Raw genomic sequence first — 13,578 nt, 5'->3', positions numbered from 1 at the left:
TGGGCTAATAGGCAGAACCTGTATCAAGGATGAAGAAAACAAGGGCGTCTCCTCAAGGTGTGTGGCTTCTGGAAAGAGTAAAGGCAGATGAGTAGGAGATTCTGTGAACAGAGTAAGATTTCACGCTGATCTCCACAGCGCCTTCTATGAGTGCCCTGCCAGTGAGAGTTGGCTGCATAAACTCTTCTGTGGGGCGCCACGTTTTACTGCAGCTTTATTCTGCTCTTGTCACTGGTGTCTTCCCAATCAGGGTGCCATCACCTAGCAGTGGCTGAGCTTGGGCAGACTGGTAGGCTGGTGGCTTTGTTTCCCACTTGCTCAGAGAAACTAGGCCCTTGCCTAGGCCTGTTTTCTTTGTTATGCACTACCTTTGGAAACATCCACAGACAATTACTGTTCCTTTGTTTACCTTTTGGCCTCTAAGCCAGTGGCTCTCAATCTGCAACCCTTATGTTGTGGTGACCCCCAACCATAATGATTTTTGTTGCTACTCCATAACTGTAATTTTGGTAGCTGTGAATCATATTGTAAACATCTGATATGCAGGATGGTCTTAGGTGAAAGGGTTGTTCACCCCCAAAGCGGCCATAACCCCCAGGTTGATTGTTCTAGACTAATCAGGTGTGATAAGACTGCCTTGAAGGGCCATTAGTCATCTTCTTAGTGAGTCCAAGAAAGACCATGCTCATTGTAATGTAGGATTTTGGGACAAGTGGCTCCCCTTTCTTCTCCTGGACCATAACTCTCCATTGGTTGGCAACAGCTCTCTTCAGGTGCCATAGAAAGCAGTGAGCACAAAACCAGTTTGCCAGTGTCTAATTTGCTCAACCCGTAGGAAGCTATATGTCTTACACGTTGGGCACTCTTCTGTGGTAGTGGGTGGGCGTTTGGGCTGGCCCAGGTTAAATGGATCAATGTCAGATATCTGAAGTGGGGATGAGGCTATTTGGGAACCAGGTATAAATAGACTGAGGTGACCAGTACTTAACACTTTTCAGGTGCCACACACCTTTCGCCCTCCTTATCCCTCTGCCCCCAGCCTACTCATGTTTCCTCCTTTACTAAGCAGCGCTACCTGAGATGCTCAGTTCACGGATGATGTGATAGCTCCTGGTGCCTACTGCTGATGTGTAACGTGTGCCAAGCACACTGCCCCGGAATATCTGCTTGTCTAATCTAGACATATTGGACATCTTCTCAGTCCAGTCGAGGAGACGATAAAAGCAAAGGGCACCTACCCTCATCTCAGGTTGTGACTCGGTTAGAACTAGGTAGGAGGAGGCTGTAAGAGGTCACTACTGTCACAGATCATTAGAGTTGCTTTGAGTGACCTCTGCTCAGAAACAGACTTTGATTGACAACTCTGCAGTCCAGAAAAAAAAATCAAATTGATCTTCCTTTTCCTAAAGGGTTTTGTAATGGCATATGTGAAAATAAAGGAAGCTGAGACTGATCATTCCTCAGCATTGCGAGGTCGTAATACAAGTTTCTGGGCTGAGCATGTGTAGCATAAGCCCAGGTACTCCTGCGTTTGTCTGTGGGGTCATGTGCCTACAAATCGCACACCCTCTTACTGGCCTGGCACAGAGACCGTTCCCACAGATGTCACGGTAAAATTTAACCACACTTGCAAAATCAAGGTGGTCCAATTTATAAGCTCCCGAGAATAGCCATGGTCCACCAGGCCCAGTGGCTAAATGTTCCATTTTGGTCCTGAAAAAAGAATCATGAAGCTTGGTATGAGAGTGCTTGTCTACATGTGAGGCCCTGGAATTGATCCCCACCACTGAGGGGAAAAAATATAGAGCATGACACTTGGGGTAATATTTTGCTTCAAATAGAAGGAAATAAAAGATTAACACTGCAATTAAAAAAAACTCCAATAACATTTAATTTAAAAAAATGATGTAACGAGAAGTAAAGGTGAGAACAAATCAGAAGTAAAATTAATGTAGCCCATGCGCATAATTTTTACCTAATAAATTTGCAAAGATTAATATAAATAATATGTTGAAAATAAATGTAGTGGGCACAGGGCTGGGTATACTAGCTAAAAGTTTGGGGTCTCAAAACCCTTAAAAGAAACAAAGACTGTTAGTATTTTCTGTTATAGATCTTATACTATATAAAGGTATCCTCTGGCACGGTCCACATTCTGTCAGGAGCCAGCACTGGCCCAGAGCTCAACTTGTAGCCTAGGCTGGCCAGCAAGTGAGCCCCAGGGAGCCACAATCAACTTTCTTTATAGCCTCACATCCTCGGTGCTGGGGTTGCAAACACACCACCATGCTGGCCAGGTGTCTGTCTGTCTGTTTGCTTGTTTTTAATGTGGGTTCTGGAGATTGAGCACTGACCCTCATAATTGCAAGGTAAGCTCTTAACTGACTGAGCTTCCTCACTAGCTTCATGGTTCTCAACCTTCTTAATGCTTTGACCCTCTGATACACAGTTCCTCATGCTGTAGTGACCTCCAACCATAAAGGTCTTTTAAATCGCTCCTTCATAACTGTAATTTTGCTACTCTTGTGAATCATGATGTAAGTATCTGATATGTGAAAGGATTGTTCAACCCCACAAAGGGTTGCCACCCACAAGTTGAGCAACACCAGCTTAGATGCTCCTTCCTCTTTCAGAAATGTTGTTTATGTTTGTTTGTTCGTTCAGTGTGTGTGTGTGTGTGTGTGTGTGTGTGTAGGTCAGAGGACAACTTGCAGAATTGTTTTTCCCTTCGACCATGTGGTCCCAGATATCAAACTCAGGTTTTCAATTCGATGGCAAGTGCTTTTCCTTGCTAAACCATCTAGCCAGCACCCTCACACACAAATAAAAAAGCAATGGAACTTGGGAGAGGTTAAGGGCGCACTCTTGCAGGGGACCTGAGTTTGGTTCCCACCCCCATGTGGTGAGGCTCATAACTGGCTGTAACTCCAGCTCCAGGACCTCCAATGCAGTCCTCTGCTTTAACGTTGTGCTCACGGGCACACACCAGACAGACAGACAGACACACAGACACACAAATAATAAAATCTTTAAGATAAAGGATTCATAGAATAAATACATCTTTAAAAGGAGGCAGTCATGCTGCTTAAAATAATAATATGAATTCAAGGGCCACTGATTCACTTCTGACACCTCAGTGAGTTCTCTTATCCGAGGAAGAGGAATCAAGAGGATATGTGTTAGGAAGGCAGGAGCCTCTTAGGGTTAGCTCGGGGGCAAAGGGCAGACGCTGGGTCTTAGGAGCATGAAGGGGAGTGGACACTTAGCTCCTTGTCCCCATGTCCTCCCACCGTGTCCTTTCCTTCGAGGACTAGAAACTGAAGCTGTACTTAAGCCGCTGTGAACCAGACTTTTGTGGGTGGTCCAGCAGTATATCAGCGAGTGTAAGTTCAGACAGCCCACACCTACAGACCTCAGACAGCAGTGACTGACAGGGCTGGAGTGCTGTGCTTGTATCAGCATTGACCCTTTGGGTGTGATCTGAAGAAGCTGAGATGAGCTCAGTCAGTTCTGCCTCCTTGTAGGTGGAGAATGCAGTTTGTTTAGCCAGTCCAATGCCCTGTATCCAGAGCAACAGGAGCGTGTGGTAGATACTGTGTATGAATGGAGGCCGTGCACAGGACCCCTCCCAGTGTCCCACACACAGTGGGCAGTGACGACATCACATCACAGGGTGCTCAGTACTTCTGTCCCTACAAACCAAGGCCATCGTGTGTTTAGCTAGAAGAGAAAGCAGGACTCCATGCAGGGTCAGGGCAAGAGGAAAAGACAAGGACGGCCAGGGCCTCAAACTTAGAGAGGCTTATCTAGAAGAGGAAGCTTGGATGATGGAGAGAAGCCATGGGACCGGGACACATTGTGAACAAAGGTGGAAGTGATGTTGGCATATTCTGTTACCCCGGCTTTGTCCACGGCGCCCAGACAGCCATCTATGTGTTGCCAGGACATAAGTACCACTCAGAAGCCAAGAGTAGGGCCCAGGTCTCGTTCTACCTGTTGTTTCAGTTTATTTTGGTTTGTCTGTCTGTGTGCCTTAGTGAGTGGTGGTGGGAATAAGACAGGGAGAGAGTGTTTAAATTTTCTTTCTCCTCTTCTGTGTGCTGTTCTATCTTCCTGGGGGGTAGCTTAGAATAGTAAACGTGTGGTTTTTATATTGCTTGGTATTTTGCTCTCCTCAAAGCTGTCAATATTTAATTGTAGTCATGGAGTTCCTTTGCACACAAGCCACCCCGGTCATCCTGTTGGAATGGACCCGAGACACAGTAAATGATCCAAGACTCGGAGTGGACGGCTTCCGGGTTGCAGGGGAAAGAATCATTCGATCAGTAGTAGGTTGGGAGACCCTGCAAAAAATGGTGGATTAGGTCACCTTGGTTGCACCTTTTCTGACTTTGGTGCACACACATTTGGAAGCAGGAAGGATATTGACTCCTCTGCAGACAAGCTGGGAGGGTTTTTTCAAGTTTTCCCAGTCAGTCATTTGGAGAACTCAAGAGTAGCCAGAGGGGAAGGGAGGTTCTTGGAGGGAATCTGGGGTCATCTGGGTAGAACAAACTCTTGTTTGGCAGGCCACAGAGAAAAGCATAATGTGCCAAGAAGCAGGGAGGGAGAGACAGGGGGACCCTGTGAAGGGGAGGAGAGTGTGAAGTCTCCCCTAGGCGGTGAAGAGCTACCGAGTTGCCAGGTGCTTCCCTTCCACAGCAAAGTGAGTAGCTCACCACCACCACCTACCGGAAGCAGTGGCTCTCCTGCTTGCCTCACCGGATATCACCATTAACAAGTGCCCTCACCATCTTCAGAGAACTTAAGTGAAATAGCCTGGCCTCATACATCATTTCTAGTTTTCAAGAAAAATCAGTTTAATCTTAATTAAAAGGGGAAAATAAGGGCTGGAGAGATGGCCCAGTGGTTAGGACCACTGACTGCTCTTCCAGAGGTCTTGAGTTCAAATCCCAGCAACCACATGGTGGCTCACAACCATCTGTAATGAGATCCTATGCCATCTTCTGGTGCCCTCTTCTGGTGTGTCTGAAGAGAGCAACAGTATATGTATATGTGTGTGTGTGTGTGTGTGTGTGTGTGTGTGTGTGTGTGTATGTGTGTGTATAAAATCTTTAAAAAGGGGGGGGGCGGGTAAAAGCAAAGGGGATTCATATTCTCTCCTCTCTCTCTCTCTCTCTCTCTCTCTCTCTCTCTCTCTCTCTCTCTCTCTCTCTCTCTCTCTCTCTCTCTCTCTCTCTGAGACAGGGTTTTAGTGTATAGCCCTGGCTGTCCTGGAACTCGCTGTAGACCAGACTGGCCTTGAACTCAGATCTGCCCGCTGCCTCCTGCGTGCTAAGATCGAAGGCCTGCTCCACCAGTACCTGGCTAACTTTGGTTTATACCTGATCAGGTACATCGTCTTGGGTGGGGGAGGGTGCACAACACACAAAGCCAGTGGTCAGGCATCTACATCTGTGTGTGGGATCTACTCAGTGGATCCCGCAGCAGCCACCATAGATGCACTCTGGCTAGAGACTTTAAAGACTGCGCATCAGTGCCCTTGGGAGCATTGTTTTCTTTCTTTTTTTTTTTTTTTTTTTTTGGTTCTTCTTTTTTTTTTTTTTCCGGAGCTGGGGACCAAACCCAGGGCCTTGTGCTTCCTAGGCAAGCGCTCTACCACTGAGCTAAATCCCCAACCCCGGGGGCATTGTTTTCTAAAAGTGGTGACGAGCTTTTGATAAAAATCTCATCAAACTTTTTTTTTTTAAAACAAGGACAGATGCTCAAAGCAATAACTGCTATTTATTTGGGAGCAGCAGAACACTGAGGGGGACTGTGACGGTGAAGTATGGGTGTGTTCACAGGGCTTTGAAAGCAGAGCCTTCAAACCAAAAGTGAGCATCAGTATCAGGTATTTCAAAAGTCTTCTGGCCATGGTGGCTGATAACAAGAGTGGCTTGAGTCGAGGCTGAAGGGCACTGGGCAGAAGCCCTTGGAGACGTGCTTTCCCCACAAGGTTGTTGTCCCCTGTGCATGCTGCGGTTCTGGTCAACCCGGGCGTGATGGTTGCTGTCAGGTTTTCATGACATCCCTTTATAACATCCCAGCCTCATTTTTTTTAAGATTTATTTTATTTATATGAGTACACTGTAGCTGTCTTCAGACACCAGAAGAGGGCATCAGATCTCATTACAGATGGTTGTGAGCCACCATGTGGTTGCTGGGAATTGAACTCAGGACCTCTGGGAGAGCAGTCAGTGCTCTTAACCTCCGAGCCAGCGCATGCAAGCTGCACACACACACACACACACACACACACACACACACACACACAGCTTCCCCCCCCCCCTTGTTGTTAGGGCTGACACAGTGATTCCTTTTTTATTCTGACAACTTTCTCATTTCCTTCACAATGTGAACAAGGCAAACCCTTTCATTGATGGAATATTTATATTTTCTGCAAAGTCAAGCAATGAGTGTAACCAGCGTTTCCAGAATTAAGGTAGTTCAGCTTCCAGGTTTCCAACTTCGTGGCTGCAAAGCCCCATGCATTAGTATCGACCATGCTTTGACTGCTGGCCTCCTGGGTACGAAGCTGGACGGTGGCAGCAAAGCTCTGATAGCCTCTGAAGGGTGGGGGGAAGCATGCCGTGAGCACAGCGGATTTAGTTTCTACGCTAGGATGTTCAGTTGATTGCGTGTAATCTACTAAATGTAAATTTACAGCTCTTTTTTTTTTAAAGTATATTTTCGAACTGATACATAAAACATTCTAACATACATATTAATGGAATGATGTCTGGATATCTGTAATATTTAAATCATTTAGGCATGTCTCTCCTTTCTTTATGATGAAACCTCCCAAATCTTCCCTGTAACTTTTTGAGGTGCACAGTGTGTGTCTGTTATTTGACTCACCCCGCTGCTGCTTCTGTCTAACTGTAACTTACTACCAGCCCCTCTATTTTCAAATTACAGTGAGTTAGAAGGTGGTGACCCTCCTTGTAAGTCAAGGAACATGTGTGGTTATTTTACGTTTACATGTACACCAGAGTTGAGGTCCTGGATAAGATCACTATATGCATTTTTTTCCACCTACATAGGTGTCCAATCAGACTTTCGAAGGGGACAGTTCTGTGCCAAATGGGATAGTCTTTCATACGGTACAGTGCAAATTGTCTCAATCTCAGGAAAGCCAGTCATTATGGGACCTGCAGATGTCCCCCTGTTTCCTGTCTTCGCAGAGCAGCTGGGTCAGCCTTTCTCAGGAAACATCACCAGCCAGGCCTGGCTCACGAATAGCCATAGGACTCCAAGGGGCATCTCGGGTCAGCGCGCTTCTCCTGCAGTGTTTAGAGACATGATGTCAGGCCCCAGAGTACAGAGCTGTACTCTGCCCTTTCCCCTGGGATTCCAGAGGGGCTTTCTGTGTCTTTAATGCTCTGTCCTCCAAGAGAGGGCATGAAGTAACTCTGGGCTACAGAGAAGGCTGACAAATGCCCATTACCCTCATCCTAGAAATAATTGTAAGGGCTTTATTTGGTCTTCAAACCATCAGTAGCCAACCAAAAAGAATGTGTGTTTAGCCACATGTCAGTAGCAAGTCCTGGTATATGTGCAGAGACCAGACATGGCAGGATGTGGAGGGGGACTTTCCAATAGATTGCTCCTTGGACTGTAAGAAACCATTTCTCTGTGTTTTGTATGGGTTTCCCCTGGAGACACTTGTGCTAGAAGTTGGTGACCAACTGGAAAATTTTCACAGCTTAACAAGGTTACTGAAAACAAGAGGGTACTCTCAAAGGGCACAGGCATGGGCTTTCAATGTACAAAAAACAAAACAAAAACATTTTTTCCTACAGAGAAGTAAGGTTAATGATGTTCTAACCTGGTGGTGGTAGGTTCTCCAGGGCCCTTTCCTATGTTTTATAAGCTCTGTGTTGTGTCAGTTACTGTTCCAAGCATCCGGGGAGACAGTATTAGACAAGACAGAGTCCCTGCCCTCAGCCATTGTGGCCACTGTAGAGGGAAAGACAGATCATGTCAATAACGCCTGCTGTGAGTGAGGTGGACAGCCAAGAGGGAAGCACTCTTAGTGGAGCACCCAGCAGGCTTAGAAGAGGGAGAACACAGAGAAGGTAAAAAGGGCAGGGGAAACAGGCCGTGCTGAAACTGGCATGGGAGGGTGGGCCCCCACAGCCTTACTCAGCGTGGAAGGACTTCACTTGCTATAAATGAAAGGCCACTGAAGCTTTGAGCCCGTGGATTTCTTCTGAGTATCTAAACTGAAACTATATACCATAGCATCTCTCAGCTGAGGATTCACTTCCACATGCCCGGGAATGCCTAGACAATGCCCAGATTGCAGAAATGGCTTCAAACATGATGAAGTCTTCTTGGTCATTTATAGCTATAGCCTAAAGTTGGGTCTCGGTGAGCTAAGACTATCCCAGGAATGGCGTAGATTGAGCGTGCGTTAAGGGTCATTCTGACAGAGAAGACAGTGTGAAGGCGGGCCCCACCCACCAGGCCTGAGCCTTCTGCGTCAGTAAGTAAGATGTCTCATTACCCTCCCACCTGTTGGAGCTTCTTGGAGTATTTCTTTTTTCTCTTGTTTCTTAGCTCACTGGTTGGGATTTTACTTATTGATTTTTTTTTTTTTTTTTTTTTTTTTGCCACAGTTACTAAAGCCTCTGATTTCATTCACTAGTATCCCTTTCAGTAACTTTAATCCTTTCCTAGAAGGAACTACCTACATCCTCAATTATTAGTGTCCCATTGTACCCAAAAGCCAAGAGATTATTTTGAGATAAACAAACTCACTTTTCCTTAACTCCACATCCAGGCAGGTTGGTAATGAATCAAGCCAACCCCTACAGCCTCTAGTGGATGAAGAAGGGGAGGAGTCATAGGCCTTGTTGCTTCTTGCTTGCTTGTTTTTCTTCACATAATGGGAAAGTAAGCACGGTGGTGTGCGACCCTAATGTGCGTCTCTTGCTCAACTTTCAACCCATCATCTTGGGACCACTTGGTCTCTCCTGCCCCCAACTCACTTGCCTTCATGTCCCTCCTACTTTGACACTAATCCAGACGAATCATTTCACTCACAGATATTGTGGTATGAATCTCTAGAAAGTCAGGATTCCTTATAAAATATTCCTTATAAAACAATTACAGTAACATCCAACCTAAAATCAGGATTATCTTCACATCATTAAATAGACAATCAACATTTAAATTCTAGCTGCTTTGTGGTTTGTTTGTTGGGGTTTTTTTTTGTTTTGTTTTGTTTTGTTTTGTTTTAGTTTTTGAAGAGGCTTTTGGTTTTGTGTTGTTTTGTTTGTTTTTGTTTTTTGAATTGGAAGCCCACACCTTGCATTTGATTGCTGTACCCTTTGAGTCTCAGATTTCCTTCTAGCTCTTTCTGAATTAGCTTCCTTCTCAAGCACCCCTCCCCCATGTTTAGAATGTGCTGCAGTACAGCCTGCACTGGCCCCGTGGGTCTTAGACTACCTCTCCTTGACTCCTCTTGATTCGGAAGAGGTCACATGCTCATCTGTCACCGTAACCAGGGAACCCCGAAGCAATAACGAACCCAGCCGCTTACCTGCTGTTCCTGGTGTCAGAGCACAGTTAGTCCAGTTGCTACAGGAGTGGTGATCTCTTCCCAAATCTGAACTCCTTACTCTGAGGAAGGGAGGGAGGATGCCGGACAGCTCAAGACTAACAGGCGGTTTACCCCACGCACACTGTTTCAAAGAGGCCCCCTGAAAAGACAGCTAACCCAGTCCAAGGCTGCCAAATCCAGATTGCTCACAGGATCATCTGCTTCTTGCTGGTGGGGTGCTTCCAACAGGTGAAAACAGCTGTCCCCCTTTTCAGAGAAGGAACAGAATGGCTTTGTGGGGACAGCAAGGAATCAGCTTCTAGTGTATCCCAGACTTGTTTCTTGGTACAGTTTTGCCTTCTGTCTTTGCTTTTTTGTCTGAAGCGAACCTAGCAGGGAGCACATAGGAAGATGTCCTAAGTATTTTCTTAGTCGTGTACCATCAACAGGCTCCCTGTCTTAGTCATAGATTATTAGGTCACATCACAACTAGCATACGTTCCAAGGATTACCAACTTCTAGCCTTGAAGAGCCTGTGCTAGCCTTTCCCCAACATTAACCCAGCCAATTGCAGATATAAGGGTGGAATTCAAAACTCTGGTCCAGTACCAGTTACTTACAATGTCCGCGCTGGCCTACTCAAAGTACAGTGTAAACACACACCTGCAAGGACTGCGCGCAGGCTAAGCCCTCAGTTCAGGGCATCAGCACTTGCTTCGTCTTTCCCCCAATTTCTGCTTGCGTTTAGTTTCGTATCCAGAGTGGCAAAGGATGAGTTGTGGCAGGTCCAACCCCTGCATCCTCACAGGTTACATCCTTTCTCCTCCCAAGCCGTTTCCTTGGTTCAGATTACACAGTAGGCCATCAGCAAAAAGAGGTCTGGAGGCCAAAGTGTGTGCACGAGTGCGGGCAGCTTTGAACCACTGCACTGCTGACTCCGTTGCTGTGTTTGCAGTGCACTGAGAATGTCTCTGGATCTGGGAGGGAAGGGGACGCTCCACCAAGCAAAGGAAAGGGACAAGGATTCAGGTGGACCTGGAGTCCCCAGACTGCTAAGGCCCAACAGGAAAATCACTGCAGTTCTGGTGCTTGTCTGGTTTGTGTGAGGGCTTCCAGGCCAGCTCACTTAGCAGTTGTGAAAATACCATCACAGACATGACCGTGGGCCATTCCCATCAAGGCCGTTCTTCGACTGAGTTCTTCCCAGGCGACTCTTAGCTTATGTCAAGTTGACAACGGAGGCTAACTGTGGGAAGCTGGGGAGGGAATGTTGTGTTACCGTGGGATTTACGAGAAATTCAAAGCCACTGCTTATTGGACACCTACCAGGCGTTAGAATTAGATGCTGAGGGGACAACGGAGAACAAGACACACAGGGTCTCAGCCCCCACAGAGCTTAAATCACGGTGAGGACGACATAAGACAGGTACAGTATCAAGTGATGGCGTCCACTCTACAAAGAGAAGACAGAGATGGAGCCGGAGGGCTTTTTTACCAACAGCTGAGCAACGAAAGGACCCAGGACAGGAAGGCCCAGGGGAGAGGACTTAGAGCTACAAAGCCCCAGGATGCAAATGAACTTGGTACAGTTGAGGAACAGAAAGGGCTGCAGGGTAAATCAGCACGAGGGTTTAAGTCACGTTGCGGGGATGTACACCTGAAATCCAGCCCTGTGTGGGCTGAGGGCAGAGGCAACAGCAGCCGGGATGATAAAGGGCTAGGAAAAGAGATCCTGTGATATGGGCCTCTGTGGTGTAGGTTGGAGTTTGTAAACGAATGAGAAGTTATTGGAGGGGTTTAAGCAGGAGGACCACATTATCCACATTATCAGATTCACATTCAATCTTGCAAAATACACACTTCAAGTATAGCCTGTGTGGCCTGCGTTTGCAGATCTCATTAAAGATGAAATGTCCCAGATTCTATATACCTACTCTCTGGTGTTCCCGCCTGCTAAGTGACATTCGCCTTCTTACTGAGCTTCACCAATAGATGGAATAGCCTTGGAAAATATGCATACGGAATAGTCTCTCTGTCTCTCTGTGTCTATGTGTCTGTCTCCTCCCCCCCCATATGTGTGAGCTTGGGGTGCCCAACATAGTGAACATCAAAATTACTGTAAATCCGTAGTCACGGCAGCCCACCGCCCATCTTCTCATTTTAGAGCCAGCTATAGTTAGACTTCCTCACAGATTCACCCAAGCATTTAAGCTAGAGCTGATCATCTTTTTCTGGTGCCCCGAGGGTTTTCAGAAGTGAATGCTGGCTGCAAGCCTCCACCTCTGCTTGGCCTCATGCCTAACAAGTCCTATTTGAACGCCACCTTCCCTAGGCCCTGCTGAAGCAGAGGTCCTGCATTCCTCCAGGCAGCTCCAAGAGAAGTCGTTCTACCCTTGGATCCGCTTCTAGGAACTGGGCGCACGGAGACACTGCTTGTTCATTCTACTCAGCTCTCAGGGAATTCGGGTTCACTACCTTCTGAGTTCAGAGCCCATCTGTCCAGCACTCTTCAATATCAGTATTTCTGATACTGGGGTGGAGCGAGCATAAGCACCAGAGGAAATGTAATATTCCTGGTCCCACTGCACCCTACAAGCATCTCCTCCAACCACTATCCCCAGAAACCATCCCAGTGCTTGCCCCTCAGACACCTGCTCAGGTAAAGGTGTGTCAGAGTCAGAATCCCACAGGAACGGTTCATAATGAAGTTTCTGAAATACACCTTGTTTTCCATTGTTTCACCTGAAGCCATTTTCTCAGTTAACTCCGTATGTGTTGCAAAAATGAATGTGAAATTTCCCAGATGCATCAAGAGGAATGTATGAATATTTTATGCTACTCTACACCAGACCCAAGGCTGGGAAACCCTGGGTTATATTCCCTTGCCATCCACCTCAGAAGTAAGAAACCTCTGTCTGCTTTTGTCAAACATCTTCTAGCAGAGTTGATTGTTGCCCTGTAAGTATGGAGAGAGGAACAAGAAATTCAGGTCTAGAAAGCTGTAGGTCCACAGTTTCTCTGTGTACCCTTTATCCTGGCTTAGGCCCTTGGTGGCATTTCCAAGCTCGCTTTCTCTGATGCACCCAACCTGCACACCTCACCTGCGTCCCGACTTTCTCCCGGAACACTTGAACATTCTGCCAATGAGGAAGGTTCACTTATGCTAATTCTTGGCGTACTTAAGGGTTTTTATTTCTTTAGTGACTCTTCTCAATATTGCCAAATGAAATAGTCAGAATTAAGGGTTGTGCTTTCTAATTGAATTCTTTTGAAGAAATCTCAAGTTCCAGGAGTAATTATTTTTGTTGAGGTGTTGGGAGTTTGGGGGAGGGGGCTGTTAACGGGAGAGAGGCACAGAGATCCACCTTCCTCTGCATCAAGTGGCTACATTCTATCCTGAAGGAGAAACTTTTTAATTTGGGTTTTTTTTGTTTTTTTGTTTTTTGTTTTTTTTTTTTGTTGTTGTTGCTTAAGTAAAACCAATCTAGTTTCTTTTTCTATAGCAAAGGAGGAAGGAACAGAGAAATTAATCAGGCAGGAAGTGAATACCACAGAAGGATGCCTGCCTCTGACTCGGTGTGTCACACTAAACAAGAGGCCAGAGCTTGTCCAAAATGGCTGCCCAGAAACAACCCCCTCAGCTGTGTTGGAAGATGATGCCTTTCTGAGGGACAGTTCTCTCTTCTGGCTCTTGTCTTGCTTGGTCTCTCTCTGTCTGAGTCCCTGATCATGCCTTCCTTTTTAAAGGTAAGAAAAACTGAGTTCAAAGTAAATTTATTTTCCTTTATCAGCCAAAGGGAAGAACTAAGTGACATTTAATGGGCCATAGTATGTGGAGATAAAGATGTTTAATTGTTCTGTAGAACAGCGTGTGATTTATTCCTGCTGCCTGCTATGGTGGTTGTGAGTGCTTCAGAACTTGCGCTGGGCCAAGATGTGAGTGAGCTTTTTCCCGGAGAATTTTTCCTGACCATTGGACAGATTTGAAG

The 13,578-nt window shown here is 46.3% G+C and overlaps 1 protein-coding gene and 1 long non-coding RNA gene across 11 annotated transcripts in view; one reads left to right on the top strand and one right to left on the bottom strand.

The window, feature by feature from the left end:
• Positions 1-13,578, top strand: part of Wipf1 (WAS/WASL interacting protein family, member 1) — a 103,349-nt gene that overhangs the window by 63,853 nt on the left and 25,918 nt on the right. Inside the window, exon 2 of one of the 8 annotated variants that reach the window (XM_087647014.1) lies at positions 13,093-13,336. The gene's annotated coding sequence lies outside the window, so the exon portion shown is untranslated. 8 annotated transcript variants of the gene reach the window in all.
• LOC134486113 (uncharacterized) overlaps positions 5,768-13,578 on the bottom strand; it is a 20,342-nt gene continuing 12,531 nt past the window's right edge. Inside the window, exons 2-4 of one of the 3 annotated variants that reach the window (XR_015684410.1) lie at positions 10,253-10,845; positions 9,590-9,978; positions 6,103-7,325 (exon numbers count right to left, since the gene is read on the bottom strand). This is a non-coding gene — a long non-coding RNA (uncharacterized LOC134486113). Of the gene's footprint in view, positions 7,326-9,589; positions 9,979-10,209; positions 10,846-13,578 lie in introns of those variants that run through there. The other 2 variants (XR_015684409.1, XR_015684408.1) reach the window with 2 other exon arrangements.

This window comes from Rattus norvegicus, chromosome 3, assembly GCF_021556685.1.
Source record: "Rattus norvegicus strain SHRSP/BbbUtx chromosome 3, alternate assembly SHRSP_T2T, whole genome shotgun sequence".
NCBI lineage: Eukaryota > Metazoa > Chordata > Mammalia > Rodentia > Muridae > Rattus > Rattus norvegicus.
This window is presented reverse-complemented; position numbering and strand designations above follow the sequence as displayed.